The sequence below is a fragment of the Oncorhynchus masou genome, chromosome 32 (assembly GCF_036934945.1).
Source record: "Oncorhynchus masou masou isolate Uvic2021 chromosome 32, UVic_Omas_1.1, whole genome shotgun sequence".
NCBI lineage: Eukaryota > Metazoa > Chordata > Actinopteri > Salmoniformes > Salmonidae > Oncorhynchus > Oncorhynchus masou.
This window is the reverse complement of record NC_088243.1, coordinates 80,865,146-80,884,817: the sequence shown is the minus strand read 5'-3', so window position 1 is coordinate 80,884,817 and position 19,672 is coordinate 80,865,146. Positions and strand designations below refer to the sequence as shown.

At 51.4% G+C, this 19,672-nt stretch overlaps 1 pseudogene; it reads right to left on the bottom strand.

The window, feature by feature from the left end:
• Positions 1-105: 105 nt before the first annotated feature.
• LOC135527125 (probable tRNA(His) guanylyltransferase) lies at positions 106-19,509 on the bottom strand (annotated as a pseudogene).
• Positions 19,510-19,672: the final 163 nt, after the last annotated feature.

Below are 19,672 nucleotides of genomic sequence, written 5' to 3'. Positions count from 1 at the left end.
AGTGAGACAAGTGAGAGGAGACAGGAGCCAGAGGTGATCAGACATGCTTCTCAGTGAGACAAGTGAGAGGAGACAGGAGCCAGAGGTGATCAGATATGCTTCTCAGGGAGACAAGTGAAGGAGACAGGAGCCAGAGGTGATCAGACATGCTTCTCAGGGAGACAAGCAGGTATCTCTCTGGTTAACTGGCACATGCCCACACACCCAACAGTAAGCCTACTAGTTTATTATGATGATATAATATGCCAGCATCACCACCGGCAAAACATCATCAACAATATACATTCTCTTGGTTTAATGGTTCCAGACATAAAAAGGCTGTATTTAAAATATTTGTATACAGTACATGAGCAAAGAGCATGATGGTGTTTGAGTTATGCCACCGCTGACAGTTTGTTCCAATCAAGAGGTGGTGATGAAGAGTATCCACACAGTCCATGACAGCTTCCCCTCCATCCCACAGCAGGAGCATGTGGAAGTACAACAAACTCCCCCTATGCTCGACTCTGTCCACGTTCAACGTTAACCACTGTGCAGGTTTCTGCTCCTCCTCCTAGTTGGGGAGCTTCACACTCTTGGTCACTGTTTCTTCCAGCTGGGACAGAGGGAGGGAGGTAGAGAGTTTGAGAGAAGCAAAGGATGGGGTTAACCATCATAATAATTATTATTATTTGGGTGCTTCCATTTGTCCTACTTCACACATGTATTATAGATGTGTAAATTGGAAATGTGTTTTGTGCATATCCCGCTCCCCAGACACCCTTGGAATGGGCTTACGACCAGGGATCGGCCATTATTGCCGGCAACCCTGGAGCAATTAGGGTTATAAGTGCCTTGCTCAAGGGCACATCGGCAGATTTTTCCCCTAGTCATCTCTGGGATTCAAACCAGTGGCATTTCACTTACTGGCCAAACGCTCTTAACCACTAGGCTGCCTACCGCCCTCACACACAAGCCTGGACGTGTTTCTATGAATGTATCTGAAGTAGCATCCTCTTCTCTAAATAGTCCACTACTTCTGACAAGAGGCTCTATATAGGGAATAGGGTGCATTAAGGACACAACCTGAGTTCTCACCTTCTCCCAGATTAGGATGATTCCTTTCCTGTGGACCAGGGGCTCGTTGTTGTAATTGATATCAAACTGACAAAACAGCATTTCATTCTTATCTGCTGCCAATGTTCTCTGGGAGAGAGAGACAGACAGAGAGAGACAGAGACAGATAGAGATCATAGAGATTGGATTATGTATCTAAAGGTCTTGGTAAATTAAATATGGAAAGGTCAATTGAGGTAGTTTTCAGTGAAAGTAAATATGATGTAGTCATCCATTCTAAAGCTATTATCAGAATAATTATAAAGTTATGACTAACAAGCAGATGCCCCTTAGAAAATGACATTCCTCAAAAGGAGCAGATATATTAAAACTGTGACACACCCCAACAGCTGTAATTATGCTAATCTCACTGGTGTAACTCTCACCTTTAGTCTGTCCTCTCTGCCTGTATAGTGGTGAGACCGTCTTCTTCAACGTCCAAAACACTGTGTTATACAGGTTGTTGACGTGACCAGGCGAACACACACAACACTACGAAAGAGAACCACAAATGTGGAAGACAATCTAAAGGAGTCAAAGCACACACACACACACAGGATAATGTATTGGGGGATAGGAGTGTGTGAGTATTTAAGTGCGAGTATATACAGTCAGCCTGCCTCCAGCTGAGGTAGTCCCGGAGGTTACGGTTGCTAGGATACAGAACCACCCGCCCGTCAAACACCTGGGGGGTAGAGGGGCTGGTCTCAGAAGTAGTCCCTCCAGTAGAACACATAGGAAGAGGAGAACTGGGACTGGAGGGGGAGGAGGGGGGAAGGTATAGGAGGGTGGAGGAGTGGGGGAAGGTAAAGGAGTAGGGGGAGGTAGAGGTAGAGGAGGGTGGAGGAATGGAGGGTGGAGGAAGGTAGAGGAGGAGGGAGGAGGGGGAAGGTAGAGGAGGAGGGAGGAGGGGGAAGGTAGAGGAGTGGAGGAAGGTAGAGGAGTGGAGGAAGGTAGAGGAGTGGAGGAAGGTAGAGGAGTGGGGGAAGGTAGAGGAGTGGGGGAAGGTAGAGGAAGATGGAGGAATGGAGGGTGGGGGAAGGTAGAGGAGGAGGGAGGAGGGGGGAAGGTAGAGGAGTGGGGGAAGGTAGAGGAGTGGATGAAGGTAGAGGAGTGTTGGGGTTGGTAGAGGAGTGGAGGAATGTAGAGGAGTGGGGGAGTGGGGGAAGGTAAAGGAGTAGGGGGAGGTAGAGGAGGGTGGAGGAGTGGGGGAAGGTAAAGGAGTAGGGGGAGGTAGAGGAGGGTGGAGGAATGGAGGGCGGGGGAAGGTAGAGGAGGAGGGGGGAAGGTAGAGGAGTGGAGGAAGGTAGAGGAGTAGGGGGAGGTAGAGGAGGGTGGAGGAATGGAGGGTGGGGGAAGGTAGAGGAGGAGGGAGGAGGGGGTAAGGTAGAGGAGTGGAGGAGGGGGGGGAAGGTAGAGGAGTGGAGGAAATTAGAGGAGTGGGGGAAGGTAGGAGTGTGGGGGAAGGTAGAGCAGTGTGGGGGAAGGTAGAGGAGTGTGGGGGAAGGTAGAGGAGTGGAGGAAAGTAGAGGAGTGGAGGAAAGTAGAGGAGTGGGGGAAGGTAGAGGAGTGTGGGAAGGTAGAGGAGTGGGGGAAGGTAGAGGAGTGGGGGAAGGTAGAGGAGTGGGGGAGGGGGGAAGGTAGAGGAGGGTGGGGGAAGGTAGAGGAGGGTGGAGGAAGGTAGAGGAGGCTGGAGGAAGGTAGAGGAGGGGGGAAGGTAGAGGGTGGAGGAAGGTAGAAGAGGGTGGAGGAAGGTAGAAGAGGGTGAAGGAGTGGGAGAAGGTAGAGTCACTCAAATGCAATAAACATTTGTGCGTGGCTGTGGGTGTGTGTAAGTGTGGTTGGTGAGTGTGTGTCTCTGTACATGTATGTTATTACCTGGCTCTCCTTTTGAACCAGAGGTCCTCTTGAAGACGAAGCTGAACTCGTCACTCCGTCCATACGAGATGATGATGTCATCCAGGTCCTCCATGACAGACCTGGCGCTGCACGTCATCAGGCCCAGAGCTCTGTCGTCGTTGGGCTTCAGGAAGTTGTGCTGCTCTGCAAACCTACAGCAACACAGGGACAGTCAGGCAGTCAGTCAGTCAGTGGGTCAGTCAGTCAGTGGGTCAGTCAGTCAGTGGGTCAGTCAGTCAGTGGATGAGTGAGTGGGTGGGTCAGTCAGTCAGTGGGTCAGTCAGTGGGTCAGTCAGTCAGTCAGTCAGTGGGTCAGTCAGTCAGTCAGTCAGTGGGTCAGTCAGTCAGTCAGTGGGTCAGTCAGTGGGTCAGTCCCCCCAGCTCCTCTCTGTATCTACAGATACACCCCCCAGCTCCTCTCTGTATCTACAGATACACCCCCCAGCTCCTCTCTGGATCTACAGATACACCCCCCAGCTCCTCTCTGGATCTAAAGATACACCCCCCAGCTCCTCTCTGGATCTACAGATACAACCCCCAGCTCCTCTCTGGATCTACAGATACACCCCCAGCTCCTCTCTGGATCTACAGATACACCCCCCAGCTCCTCTCTGGATCTACAGATACACCCCCCAGCTCCTCTCTGAATCTACAGATACACCCCCCAGCTCCTCTCTGGATCTACAGATACACCCCCAGCTCCTCTCTGGATCTACAGATACACCCCCAGCTCCTCTCTGGATCTACAGATACACCCCCAGCTCCTCTCTGGATCTACAGATACACCCCCAGCTCCTCTCTGGATCTACAGATACACCCCCCAGCTCCTCTCTGGATCTACAGATACAACCCCCAGCTCCTCTCTGGATCTACAGATACAACCCCCAGCTCCTCTCTGGATCTACAGATACACCCCCCAGCTCCTCTCTGGATCTACAGATACACCCCCAGCTCCTCTCTGGATCTACAGATACACCCCCAGCTCCTCTCTGGATCTACAGATACACCCCCAGCTCCTCTCTGGATCTACAGATACACCCCCCAGCTCCTCTCTGGATCTACAGATACACCCCCAGCTCCTCTCTGGATCTACAGATACAACCCCAGCTCCTCTCTGGATCTACAGATACACCCCCAGCTCCTCTCTGGATCTACAGATACACCCCCCAGCTCCTCTCTGGATCTACAGATACACCCCCAGCTCCTCTCTGTATCTACAGATACACCCCCAGCTCCTCTCTGTATCTACAGATACACCCCCAGCTCCTCTCTGTATCTACAGATACACCCCCCAGCTCCTCTCTGAATGTACAGATACACCCCCCATCTCCTCTCTGGATGTACAGATACACCCCCAGCTCCTCTCTGGATCTACAGATACACCCCCAGCTCCTCTCTGTATCTACAGATACACCCCCAGCTCCTCTCTGTATCTACAGATACACCCCCCAGCTCCTCTCTGTATCTACAGATACACCCCCAGCTCCTCTCTGTATCTACAGATACACCCCCAGCTCCTCTCTGTATCTACAGATACACCCCCCAGCTCCTCTCTGGATGTAGAGATACACCCCCAGCTCCTCTCTGGATGTACAGATACACCCCCAGCTCCTCTCTGTATCTACAGATACACCCCCAGCTCCTCTCTGTATCTACAGATACACCCCCCAGCTCCTCTCTGGATCTACAGATACACCCCCAGCTCCTCTCTGGATCTACAGATACACCCCCAGCTCCTCTCTGGATCTACAGATACACCCCCAGCTCCTCTCTGTATCTACAGATACACCCCCAGCTCCTCTCTGTATCTACAGATACACCCCCAGCTCCTCTCTGTATCTACAGATACACCCCCAGCTCCTCTCTGTATCTACAGATACACCCCCAGCTCCTCTCTGTATCTACAGATACACCCCCAGCTCCTCTCTGTATCTACAGATACACCCCCAGCTCCTCTCTGTATCTACAGATACACCCCCAGCTCCTCTCTGTATCTACAGATACACCCCCCAGCTCCTCTCTGGATGTACAGATACACCCCCAGCTCCTCTCTGGATCTACAGGTACACCCCCAGCTCCTCTCTGTATCTACAGATACACCCCCAGCTCCTCTCTGTATCTACAGATACACCCCCCAGCTCCTCTCTGGATGTACAGATACACCCCCAGCTCCTCTCTGGATCTACAGATACACCCCCAGCTCCTCTCTGTATCTACAGATACACCCCCAGCTCCTCTCTGTATCTACAGATACACCCCCAGCTCCTCTCTGGATCTACAGATACACCCCCAGCTCCTCTCTGTATCTACAGATACACCCCCAGCTCCTCTCTGGATGTACAGATACACCCCCAGCTCCTCTCTGGATCTACAGGTACACCCCCAGCTCCTCTCTGTATCTACAGATACACCCCCAGCTCCTCTCTGTATCTACAGATACACCCCCAGCTCCTCTCTGGATGTACAGATACACCCCCAGCTCCTCTCTGGATCTACAGATACACCCCCAGCTCCTCTCTGTATCTACAGATACACCCCCAGCTCCTCTCTGTATCTACAGATACACCCCCCAGCTCCTCTCTGGATGTACAGATACACCCCCAGCTCCTCTCTGGATCTACAGATACACCCCCAGCTCCTCTCTGTATCTACAGATACACCCCCAGCTCCTCTCTGGATCTACAGATACAACCCCAGCTCCTCTCTGTATCTACAGATACACCCCCAGCTCCTCTCTGGATCTACAGATACACCCCCAGCTCCTCTCTGTATCTACAGATACACCCCCAGCTCCTCTCTGTATCTACAGATACACCCCCCAGCTCCTCTCTGTATCTACAGATACACCCCCAGCTCCTCTCTGTATCTACAGATACACCCCCAGCTCCTCTCTGGATCTACAGATACACCTCCAGCTCCTCTCTGTATCTACAGATACACCCCCCAGCTCCTCTCTGGATCTACAGATACACCCCCCAGCTCCTCTCTGGATCTACAGATACACCCCCAGCTCCTCTCTGGATCTACAGATACACCCCCAGCTCCTCTCTGGATGTACAGATACACCCCCAGCTCCTCTCTGGATCTACAGATACACCCCCAGCTCCTCTCTGTATCTACAGATACACCCCCAGCTCCTCTCTGGATCTACAGATACACCCCCAGCTCCTCTCTGGATCTACAGATACACCCCCAGCTCCTCTCTGGATCTACAGATACACCCCCAGCTCCTCTCTGGATCTACAGATACACCCCCAGCTCCTCTCTGTATCTACAGATACACCCCCAGCTCCTCTCTGTATCTACAGATACACCCCCAGCTCCTCTCTGTATCTACAGATACACCCCCAGCTCCTCTCTGGATGTACAGATACACCCCCAGCTCCTCTCTGTATCTACAGATACACCCCCAGCTCCTCTCTGGATGTACAGATACACCCCCAGCTCCTCTCTGGATCTACAGATACACCCCCAGCTCCTCTCTGTATCTACAGATACACCCCCAGCTCCTCTCTGGATGTACAGATACACCCCCAGCTCCTCTCTGGATCTACAGATACACCCCCAGCTCCTCTCTGGATCTACAGATACACCCCCAGCTCCTCTCTGTATCTACAGATACACCCCCCAGCTCCTCTCTGGATGTACAGATACACCCCCAGATCCTCTCTGGATGTACAGATACACCCCCAGATCCTCTCTGGATCTACAGATACACCCCCAGCTCCGCTCTATATCTACAGATACACCCCCAGCTCCTCTCTGGATCTACAGATACACCCCCCAGCTCCTCTCTGGATCTACAGATACACCCCCCAGCTCCTCTCTGGATCTACAGATACACCCCCAGCTCCTCTCTGGATCTACAGATACACCCCCAGCTCCTCTCTGTATCTACAGATACACCCCCAGCTCCTCTCTGTATCTACAGATACACCCCCAGCTCCTCTCTGTATCTACAGATACACCCCCCAGCTCCTCTCTGGATGTACAGATACACCCCCAGCTCCTCTCTGTATCTACAGATACACCCCCAGCTCCTCTCTGGATGTACAGATACACCCCCAGCTCCTCTCTGGATCTACAGATACACCCCCAGCTCCTCTCTGTATCTACAGATACACCCCCAGCTCCTCTCTGGATGTACAGATACACCCCCAGCTCCTCTCTGGATCTACAGATACACCCCCAGCTCCTCTCTGGATCTACAGATACACCCCCAGCTCCTCTCTGTATCTACAGATACACCCCCCAGCTCCTCTCTGGATGTACAGATACACCCCCAGATCCTCTCTGGATGTACAGATACACCCCCAGATCCTCTCTGGATCTACAGATACACCCCCAGCTCCGCTCTATATCTACAGATACACCCCCAGCTCCTCTCTGGATCTACAGATACACCCCCAGCTCCTCTCTGGATCTACAGATACACCCCCAGCTCCTCTCTGGATCTACAGATACACCCCCAGCTCCTCTCTGGATCTACAGATACATCCCCAGCTCCTCTCTGTATCTACAGATACATCCCCAGCTCCTCTCTGTATCTACAGATACATCCCCAGCTCCTCTCTGTATCTACAGATACACCCCCCAGCTCCTCTCTGGATCTACAGATACACCCCCCAGCTCCTCTCTGGATCTACAGATACACCCCCAGCTCCTCTCTGGATGTACAGATACACCCCCAGCTCCTCTCTGTATCTACAGATACACCCCCAGCTCCTCTCTGTATCTACAGATACACCCCCCAGCTCCTCTCTGGATGTACAGATACACCCCCAGCTCCTCTCTGGATCTACAGATACACCCCCAGCTCCTCTCTGGATCTACAGATACACCCCCCGGCTCCTCTCTGTATCTACAGATACACCCCCCGGCTCCTCTCTGGATGTACAGATACACCCCCAGCTCCTCTCTGGATCTACAGATACACCCCCAGCTCCTCTCAAAATCTACAGATACACCCCCAGCTCCTCTCTGGATCTACAGATACACCCCCAGCTCCTCTCTATATCTACAGATACACCCCCAGCTCCTCTCTGGATCTACAGATACACCCCCAGCTCCTCTCTGGATCTACAGATACACCCCCAGCTCCTCTCTGGATCTACAGATACACCCCCAGCTCCTCTCTGGATCTACAGATACACCCCCAGCTCCTCTCTGGATCTACAGATACACCCCCAGCTCCTCTCTGTATCTACAGATACACCCCCAGCTCCTCTCTGGATCTACAGATACACCCCCAGCTCCTCTCTGGATCTACAGATACACCCCCCAGCTCCTCTCTGGATCTACAGATACACCCCCAGCTCCTCTCTGTATCTACAGATACACCCCCAGCTCCTCTCTGTATCTACAGATACACCCCCAGCTCCTCTCTGGATGTACAGATACACCCCCAGCTCCTCTCTGGATCTACAGATACACCCCCAGCTCCTCTCTGGATCTACAGATACACCCCCAGCTCCTCTCTGTATCTACAGATACACCCCCAGCTCCTCTCTGGATGTACAGATACACCCCAGATCCTCTCTGGATCTACAGATACACCCCCAGCTCCTCTCTATATCTACAGATACACCCCCAGCTCCTCTCTGGATCTACAGATACACCCCCAGCTCCTCTCTGGATCTACAGATACACCCCCAGCTCCTCTCTGGATCTACAGATACACCCCCAGCTCCTCTCTGGATCTACAGATACATCCCCAGCTCCTCTCTGTATCTACAGATACATCCCCAGCTCCTCTCAGTATCTACAGATACATCCCCAGCTCCTCTCTGTATCTACAGATACACCCCCAGCTCCTCTCCGGATCTACAGATACACCCCCAGCTCCTCTCTGGATGTACAGATACACCCCCAGCTCCTCTCTGGATGTACAGATACACCCCCAGCTCCTCTCTGTATCTACAGATACACCCCCAGCTCCTCTCTGTATCTACAGATACACCCCCCAGCTCCTCTCTGGATGTACAGATACACCCCCAGCTCCTCTCTGGATCTACAGATACACCCCCAGCTCCTCTCTGGATCTACAGATACACCCCCAGCTCCTCTCTGTATCTACAGATACACCCCCAGCTCCTCTCTGGATGTACAGATACACCCCCAGCTCCTCTCTATATCTACAGATACACCCCCAGCTCCTCTCTGGATCTACAGATACACCCCCAGCTCCTCTCTATATCTACAAATACACCCCCAGCTCCTCTCTGGATCTACAGATACACCCCCAGCTCCTCTCTGGATCTACAGATACACCCCCAGCTCCTCTCTGGATCTACAGATACACCCCCAGCTCCTCTCTGGATCTACAGATACACCCCCAGCTCCTCTCTGGATCTACAGATACACCCCCAGCTCCTCTCTGGATCTACAGATACACCCCCAGCTCCTCTCTGGATCTACAGATACACCCCCCAGCTCCTCTCTGGATCTACAGATACACCCCCAGCTCCTCTCTGGATCTACAGATACACCCCCAGCTCCTCTCTGGATCTACAGATACACCCCCAGCTCCTCTCTGGATCTACAGATACACCCCCAGCTCCTCTCTGGATCTACAGATACACCCCCAGCTCCTCTCTGGATCTACAGATACACCCCCAGCTCCTCTCTGCATCTACAGATACACCCCCAGCTCCTCTCTGGATCTACAGATACACCCCCAGCTCCTCTCTATATCTACAGATACACCCCCCAGCTCCTCTCTGGATCTACAGATACACCCCCAGCTCCTCTCTGTATCTACAGAAACACCCCCAGCTCCTCTCTGTATCTACAGATACACCCCCCAGCTCCTCTCTGGATCTACAGATACATCCCCAGCTCCTCTCTGGATCTACAGATACACCCCCCAGCTCCTCTCTGGATCTACAGATACACCCCCAGCTCCTCTCTGGATCTACAGATACACCCCCAGCTCCTCTCTGGATCTACAGATACACCCCCCAGCTCCTCTCTGGATCTACAGATACACCCCCAGCTCCTCTCTGGATCTACAGAAACACCCCCAGCTCCTCTCTGTATCTACAGATACACCCCCAGCTCCTCTCTGGATCTACAGATACACCCCCAGCTCCTCTCTGGATCTACAGATACACCCCAGCTCCTCTCTGTATCTACAGATACACCCCCAGCTCCTCTCTGGATCTACAGATACACCTCCAGCTCCTCTCTGTATCTACAGATACACCCCCAGCTCCTCTCTGGATCTACAGATACACCCCCAGCTCCTCTCTGGATCTACAGATACACCCCCAGCTCCTCTCTGGATCTACAGATACACCCCCAGCTCCTCTCTGGATGTACAGATACACCCCCAGCTCCTCTCTGGATCTACAGATACACCCCCAGCTCCTCTCTGTATCTACAGATACACCCCCAGCTCCTCTCTGGATCTACAGATACACCCCCCAGCTCCTCTCTGGATCTACAGATACACCCCCAGCTCCTCTCTGGATCTACAGATACACCCCCAGCTCCTCTCTGGATCTACAGATACACCCCCAGCTCCTCTCTGTATCTACAGATACACCCCCAGCTCCTCTCTGTATCTACAGATACACCCCCAGCTCCTCTCTGTATCTACAGATACACCCCCAGCTCCTCTCTGTATCTACAGATACACCCCCAGCTCCTCTCTGGATGTACAGATACACCCCCAGCTCCTCTCTGTATCTACAGATACACCCCCAGCTCCTCTCTGGATGTACAGATACACCCCCAGCTCCTCTCTGGATCTACAGATACACCCCCAGCTCCTCTCTGTATCTACAGATACACCCCCAGCTCCTCTCTGTATCTACAGATACACCCCCAGCTCCTCTCTGGATGTACAGATACACCCCCAGCTCCTCTCTGGATCTACAGATACACCCCCAGCTCCTCTCTGGATCTACAGATACACCCCCAGCTCCTCTCTGTATCTACAGATACACCCCCAGCTCCTCTCTGGATGTACAGATACACCCCCCAGCTCCTCTCTGGATCTACAGATACACCCCCAGCTCCTCTCTGGATCTACAGATACACCCCCAGCTCCTCTCTGGATCTACAGATACACCCCCCAGCTCCTCTCTGCATCTACAGATACACCCCCAGCTCCTCTCTGGATCTACAGATACACCCCCAGCTCCTCTCTATATCTACAGATACACCCCCAGCTCCTCTCTGGATCTACAGATACAAACCCCAGCTCCTCTCTGTATCTACAGAAACACCCCCAGCTCCTCTCTGTATCTACAGATACACCCCCAGCTCCTCTCTGGATCTACAGATACATCCCCAGCTCCTCTCTGGATCTACAGATACACCCCCAGCTCCTCTCTGGATCTACAGATACACCCCCAGCTCCTCTCTGGATCTACAGATACACCCCCAGCTCCTCTCTGGATCTACAGATACACCCCCAGCTCCTCTCTGGATCTACAGATACACCCCCAGCTCCTCTCTGGATCTACAGAAACACCCCCCAGCTCCTCTCTGTATCTACAGATACACCCCCAGCTCCTCTCTGGATCTACAGATACACCCCCAGCTCCTCTCTGGATCTACAGATACACCCCCAGCTCCTCTCTGTATCTACAGATACACCCCCAGCTCCTCTCTGGATCTACAGATACACCTCCAGCTCCTCTCTGTATCTACAGATACACCCCCCAGCTCCTCTCTGGATCTACAGATACACCCCCCAGCTCCTCTCTGGATCTACAGATACACCCCCCAGCTCCTCTCTGGATCTACAGATACACCCCCCAGCTCCTCTCTGGATGTACAGATACACCCCCAGCTCCTCTCTGGATCTACAGATACACCCCCAGCTCCTCTCTGTATCTACAGATACACCCCCAGCTCCTCTCTGGATCTACAGATACACCCCCCAGCTCCTCTCTGGATCTACAGATACACCCCCCAGCTCCTCTCTGGATCTACAGATACACCCCCAGCTCCTCTCTGGATCTACAGATACACCCCCAGCTCCTCTCTGTATCTACAGATACACCCCCAGCTCCTCTCTGTATCTACAGATACACCCCCAGCTCCTCTCTGTATCTACAGATACACCCCAGCTCCTCTCTGTATCTACAGATACACCCCCAGCTCCTCTCTGGATGTACAGATACACCCCCAGCTCCTCTCTGTATCTACAGATACACCCCCAGCTCCTCTCTGGATGTACAGATACACCCCCAGCTCCTCTCTGGATCTACAGATACACCCCCAGCTCCTCTCTGTATCTACAGATACACCCCCAGCTCCTCTCTGTATCTACAGATACACCCCCAGCTCCTCTCTGGATGTACAGATACACCCCCAGCTCCTCTCTGGATGTACAGATACACCCCCAGCTCCTCTCTGGATCTACAGATACACCCCCAGCTCCTCTCTGTATCTACAGATACACCCCCCAGCTCCTCTCTGGATGTACAGATACACCCCCAGCTCCTCTCTGGATCTACAGATACACCCCCAGCTCCTCTCTGGATCTACAGATACACCCCCAGCTCCTCTCTGGATCTACAGATACACCCCCCAGCTCCTCTCTGCATCTACAGATACACCCCCAGCTCCTCTCTGGATCTACAGATACACCCCCAGCTCCTCTCTATATCTACAGATACACCCCCCAGCTCCTCTCTGGATCTACAGATACAAACCCCAGCTCCTCTCTGTATCTACAGAAACACCCCCCAGCTCCTCTCTGTATCTACAGATACACCCCCCAGCTCCTCTCTGGATCTACAGATACATCCCCAGCTCCTCTCTGGATCTACAGATACACCCCCCAGCTCCTCTCTGGATCTACAGATACACCCCCAGCTCCTCTCTGGATCTACAGATACACCCCCAGCTCCTCTCTGGATCTACAGATACACCCCCAGCTCCTCTCTGGATCTACAGATACACCCCCAGCTCCTCTCTGGATCTACAGAAACACCCCCAGCTCCTCTCTGTATCTACAGATACACCCCCCAGCTCCTCTCTGGATCTACAGATACACCCCCAGCTCCTCTCTGGATCTACAGATACACCCCCAGCTCCTCTCTGTATCTACAGATACACCCCCAGCTCCTCTCTGGATCTACAGATACACCTCCAGCTCCTCTCTGTATCTACAGATACACCCCCAGCTCCTCTCTGGATCTACAGATACAACCCCCAGCTCCTCTCTGGATCTACAGATACACCCCCCAGCTCCTCTCTGGATCTACAGATACACCCCCAGCTCCTCTCTGGATGTACAGATACACCCCCAGCTCCTCTCTGGATCTACAGATACACCCCCAGCTCCTCTCTGTATCTACAGATACACCCCCAGCTCCTCTCTGGATCTACAGATACACCCCCAGCTCCTCTCTGGATCTACAGATACACCCCCAGCTCCTCTCTGGATCTACAGATACACCCCCAGCTCCTCTCTGGATCTACAGATACACCCCCAGCTCCTCTCTGTATCTACAGATACACCCCCAGCTCCTCTCTGTATCTACAGATACACCCCCAGCTCCTCTCTGTATCTACAGATACACCCCCAGCTCCTCTCTGTATCTACAGATACACCCCCAGCTCCTCTCTGGATGTACAGATACACCCCCAGCTCCTCTCTGTATCTACAGATACACCCCCCAGCTCCTCTCTGGATGTACAGATACACCCCCAGCTCCTCTCTGGATCTACAGATACACCCCCAGCTCCTCTCTGTATCTACAGATACACCCCCAGCTCCTCTCTGTATCTACAGATACACCCCCAGCTCCTCTCTGGATGTACAGATACACCCCCAGCTCCTCTCTGGATCTACAGATACACCCCCAGCTCCTCTCTGGATCTACAGATACACCCCCAGCTCCTCTCTGTATCTACAGATACACCCCCAGCTCCTCTCTGGATGTACAGATACACCCCCAGATCCTCTCTGGATGTACAGATACACCCCCAGCTCCTCTCTATATCTACAGATACACCCCCAGCTCCTCTCTGGATCTACAGATACACCCCCAGCTCCTCTCTGGATCTACAGATACACCCCCAGCTCCTCTCTGGATCTACAGATACACCCCCAGCTCCTCTCTGGATCTACAGATACATCCCCAGGTCCTCTCTGTATCTACAGATACATCCCCAGCTCCTCTCTGTATCTACAGATACATCCCCAGCTCCTCTCTGTATCTACAGATACACCCCCCAGCTCCTCTCTGGATCTACAGATACACCCCCCAGCTCCTCTCTGGATCTACAGATACACCCCCAGCTCCTCTCTGGATCTACAGATACACCCCCAGCTCCTCTCTGTATCTACAGATACACCCCCAGCTCCTCTCTGTATCTACAGATACACCCCCCAGCTCCTCTCTGGATGTACAGATACACCCCCAGCTCCTCTCTGGATCTACAGATACACCCCCAGCTCCTCTCTGGATCTACAGATACACCCCCAGCTCCTCTCTGTATCTACAGATACACCCCCCAGCTCCTCTCTGGATGTACAGATACACCCCCAGCTCCTCTCTGGATCTAACTGGCAGCAAACTTTCTACTTTTAAACTCGGATAAAACAGAGATGCTTGTTCTAGGTCCCAAGAAACAAAGAGATCTTCTGTTGAATCTGACAATTAATCTTAATGGTTGTACAGTCATCTCAAATAAAACTGTGAAGGACCTCGGCGTTACTCTGGACCCTGATCTCTCTTTTGAAGAACATATCAAGACCATTTCAAGGACAGCTTTTTTCCATCTACGTAACATTGCAAAAATCAGAAACTTTCTGTCCAAAAATGATGCAGAAAAATTAATCCATGCTTTTGTCACTTCTAGGTTAGACTACTGCAATGCTCTACTTTCCGGCTACCCGGATAAAGCACTAAATAAACTTCAGTTAGTGCTAAATACGGCTGCTAGAATCCTGACTAGAACCCAAAAATTTGATCATATTACTCCAGTGCTAGCCTCCCTACACTGGCTTCCTGTCAAAGCAAGGGCTGATTTCAAGGTTTTACTGCTAACCTACAAAGCATTGCATGGGCTTGCTCCTACCTATCTCTCTGATTTGGTCCTGCCGTACATACCTACACGTACGCTACGGTCACAAGACGCAGGCCTCCTAATTGTCCCTAGAATTTCTAAGCAAACAGCTGGAGGCAGGGCTTTCTCCTATAGAGCTCCATTTTTATGGAACGGTCTGCCTACCCATGTCAGAGACGCAAACTCGGTCTCAACCTTTAAGTCTTTACTGAAGACTCATCTCTTCAGTGGGTCATATGATTGAGTGTAGTCTGGCCCAGGAGTGGGAAGGTGAACGGAAAGGCTCTGGAGCAACGAACCACCCTTGCTGTCTCTGCCTGGCCGGTTCCCCTCTTTCCACTAGGATTCTCTGCCTCTAACCCTATTACAGGGGCTGAGTCACTGGCTTGCTGGGGCTCTCTCATGCCGTCCCTGGAGGGGGTGCATCACCTGAGTGGGTTGATTCACTGATGTGGTCATCCTGTCTGGGTTGGCGCCCCCCCCCCTTGGGTTGTGCCGTGGCGGAGATCTTTGCGGGCTATACTCAGCTTTGTCTCAGGATGGTAAGTTGGTGGTTGAAGATATCCCTCCAGTGGTGTGGGGGCTGTGCTTTGGCAAAGTGGGTGGGGTTATATCCTTCCTGTTTGGCCCTGTCCGGGGGTGTCCTCGGGTGGGGCCACAGTGTCTCCTGACCCCTCCTGTCTCAGCCTCCAGTATTTATGCTGCAGTAGTTTATGTGTCGGGGGGCTGGGGTCAGTTTGTTATATCTGGAGTACTTCTCCTGTCCAATTCGGTGTCCTGTGTGAATCTAAGTGTGCGTTCTCTAATTCTCTCCTTCTCTCTCTCGGAGGACCTGAGCCCTAGGACCATGCCCCAGGACTACCTGACATGATGACTCCTTGCTGTCCCCAGTCCACCTGGCCGTGCTGCTGCTCCAGTTTCAACTGACCTGAGCCCTAGGACCATGCTCCAGGACTACTTGACATGATGACTCCTTGCTGTCCCCAGTCCACCTGGCCGTGCTGCTGCTCCAGTTTCAACTGTTCTGCCTTATTATTATTCGACCATGCTGGTCATTTATGAACATTTGAACATCTTGGCCATGTTCTGTTATAATCTCTACCCGGCACAGCCAGAAGAGGACTGGCCACCCCACATAGCCTGGTTCCTCTCTAGGTTTCTTCCTAGGTTTTGGCTTTTCTAGGGAGTTTTTCCTAGCCACCGTGCTTCTACACCTGCATTGCTTGCTGTTTGGGGTTTTAGGCTGGGTTTCTGTACAGCACTTTGAGATATCAGCTGATGTACGAAGGGCTATATAAATAAATTTGATTTGATTTGAAATTTGATTTGATCTACAGATACACCCCCAGCTCCTCTCTATATCTACAGATACACCCCCAGCTCCTCTCTGGATCTACAGATACACCCCCAGCTCCTCTCTATATCTACAGATACACCCCCAGCTCCTCTCTGGATCTACAGATACACCCCCAGCTCCTCTCTGGATCTACAGATACACCCCCAGCTCCTCTCTGGATCTACAGATACACCCCCAGCTCCTCTCTGGATCTACAGATACACCCCCAGCTCCTCTCTGGATCTACAGATACACCCCAGCTCCTCTCTGTATCTACAGATACACCCCCAGCTCCTCTCTGGATCTACAGATACACCCCCAGCTCCTCTCTGGATCTACAGATACACCCCCAGCTCCTCTCTGGATCTACAGATACACCCCCAGCTCCTCTCTGGATCTACAGATACACCCCCAGCTCCTCTCTGGATCTACAGATACACCCCCAGCTCCTCTCTGCATCTACAGATACACCCCCAGCTCCTCTCTGGATCTACAGATACACCCCCAGCTCCTCTCTATATCTACAGATACACCCCCAGCTCCTCTCTGGATCTACAGATACACCCCCAGCTCCTCTCTGTATCTACAGAAACACCCCCAGCTCCTCTCTGTATCTACAGATACACCCCCCAGCTCCTCTCTGGATCTACAGATACACCCCCAGCTCCTCTCTGGATCTACAGATACACCCCCCAGCTCCTCTCTGGATCTACAGATACACCCCCAGCTCCCTCTGGATCTACAGATACACCCCCAGCTCCTCTCTGTATCTACAGATACACCCCCAGCTCCTCTCTGTATCTACAGATACACCCCCAGCTCCTCTCTGGATCTACAGATACACCCCCAGCTCCTCTCTGGATCTACAGATACACCCCCAGCTCCTCTCTGGATCTACAGATACACCCCCAGCTCCTCTCTGGATCTACAGATACACCCCCAGCTCCTCTCTGGATCTACAGATACACCCCCAGCTCCTCTCTGTATCTACAGATACACCCCCAGCTACTTACTTGTGGAGGTTTTCCTTCCATCCAACCGCACCATGATGTAACAGTTTTCAGACAGGTGTCGTCTGTCTCGAAGTTACGGACGTACTGAAACTTGCTCTTGGCCATTCTGTCGCTGCTGGTGAAAACCCTGGCTGCTGGTCAGAAGATGCACGTCTTGATGCCTCCTGGTAATCTACACGGCACTGGACCAAACTCGAGGGTTCTGTGTGAAAGGACAGAGCAGATTAAATCAATGTAGATTCTGTGGGAGAAGAACAAGCAGCACAAGGTTGGCTGTGGTCTTCATGTCAAATTCTGCTTTCTTAATATTAGACATATAGGCAATATTTTAGTGAAGTAAAATATGGCAGGTAAGACCAAAAACACACCCACCCACAGGCTCAACCTGGTCTCAGAGCATTTCCTATTATTCTGTACGTAAATCCGAAACACTCCATTTAGTATGATGTTTCGTATGGTATGTATTAATCTGTGGATGTCCATCATCCAGTTCCTGTGATATTACAAATTACAATTCGTATGATATGTTACGAATTTGCAAAAAGGTTACATTTGTTAGCAAAACATACGATATGTTACAAATTCCAATTTGTTGTGGCTAACGTTAGCTAGCTGGCTAACAAGGTTAAAGGGTTAATTAAGGTTAGCTAAAAGGGTTAAGGTTAGGGAAAGGTTTAGCTAACATGCTAAGTAGTTGCAAAGTTGCTAAAGTTGTCCGTCATGAGATTTGAAGATGGAATCTTCCGGTTGCTAGACATTTGCGTTATACGCCCATCCATCCACCCTGACAAACCAACCTCCTTTCATTTTTGCCTTATTAAGTAACCTTGCGTCTTATGTAGCCATACTAGGTAATATCAAACTATGTCGCATTTAGTCTGAGATCAGGCTGACAGGCTAGCTAGCTACATTACCAAAAATATGGGAACACGGGCATTAATATGGAGTTGGTCCCCCCTTTGCTGCTATAACAACCTCCACTCTTCTGGGAAGGTTTTCCAGTAGATGTTGGAACATTGCTGCGGGGACTTGCTTCCATTCAGCCACAAGAGCATTAGTGAGATCGGGCACTGATGTTGGGCGATTAGGCCTTGCTCACTGTCTGCGTTCCAATTCATCTCAAAGGTGTTCGATGGGGTTGAGGTCAGGGCTCTGTGCAGGCCAGTCAAGTTCTTCTACACCGATCTCAAGAAACCATTTCTGCATGGATGCATTGTCATGCTGAAACAGAAAAGGGCCTTCCCTAAACTGTTTCCACAAAGTTGGAAGCACAGAATCCGAACCATGAAAAACAGCCAGAGACCATTATTCCTCCTCCACCACAAATCTTTCATCCATCTGACTGCCAGATGGTGAAGTGTGATTCATCACTCCAGAGAACGCATTTCCACTGCTCCAGAGTCCAATGGCAGCAAGCTTAACACCACAGCAGTCGACGCTTGGCATTGCACATGGTGATCTTTGGCTTGTGTGAGGCTGCTCAGCCATAGAAACCCATGTCACGAAGCTCCTGACGAACTGTTCTTGTGTTGACGTTGCTTCCAGAGACCGTTTAAACTTGGTAGTGAGTGTTGCAACCGAGGACAGACAATGTTTACGCGCTACGGCGGTCCGAGCATGTGACTGAGCATGTGTGTCCTACCAATTCGCGGCTGAGCAGTTGTTTCTCATAGGCGTTTCCACTTCACAATAACAGCACTTACAGTTGACTGGGGCAGCTCTAGCAGGGCAGAAATTTGATGAACTGACTGGCGTGTTGGAAAGTACCACGTTCAAAGTCACTGAGCTCTTCAACAAGGCCATTCTACTGCAGATGTTTGTCTATGGAGATTGCATGGCTGTGTGATTTTCTAGACCTGCCAGCAATTGGTTTGGCTGCAATAGCCGAATCCAATAATGTGAAGGGATACTTACTTTTGTATATAGTGTATTTACAAATGGTTGTCATCCTCTTCGGTCCATGATTTTAACTATTCCTTAAAACAATGGTATAACTTAGTTTACTTTACGTTCATCAATGTAAGTGGTGCTATTGTCGACGCTGTGCTGTCATTTATTAATATAAATGTTTTTGTGAGAATGGAGCTGACAAAGGACAAAACACAAGTTATTTATCGCCAGTGATTGTATGCAGTCCATCCATCAAATAGGTCCTCCACGAACATATACTTCGAATTTCTGTTCCGGGACAGTATCTCATCTTCGATCTCAATACAAAAAAAGTATGAAACAAAAACAAACGAATATAAAATGTTTTTATTTTAATTTTATTTTGGTTCGGTTTCTGTGCCTAATT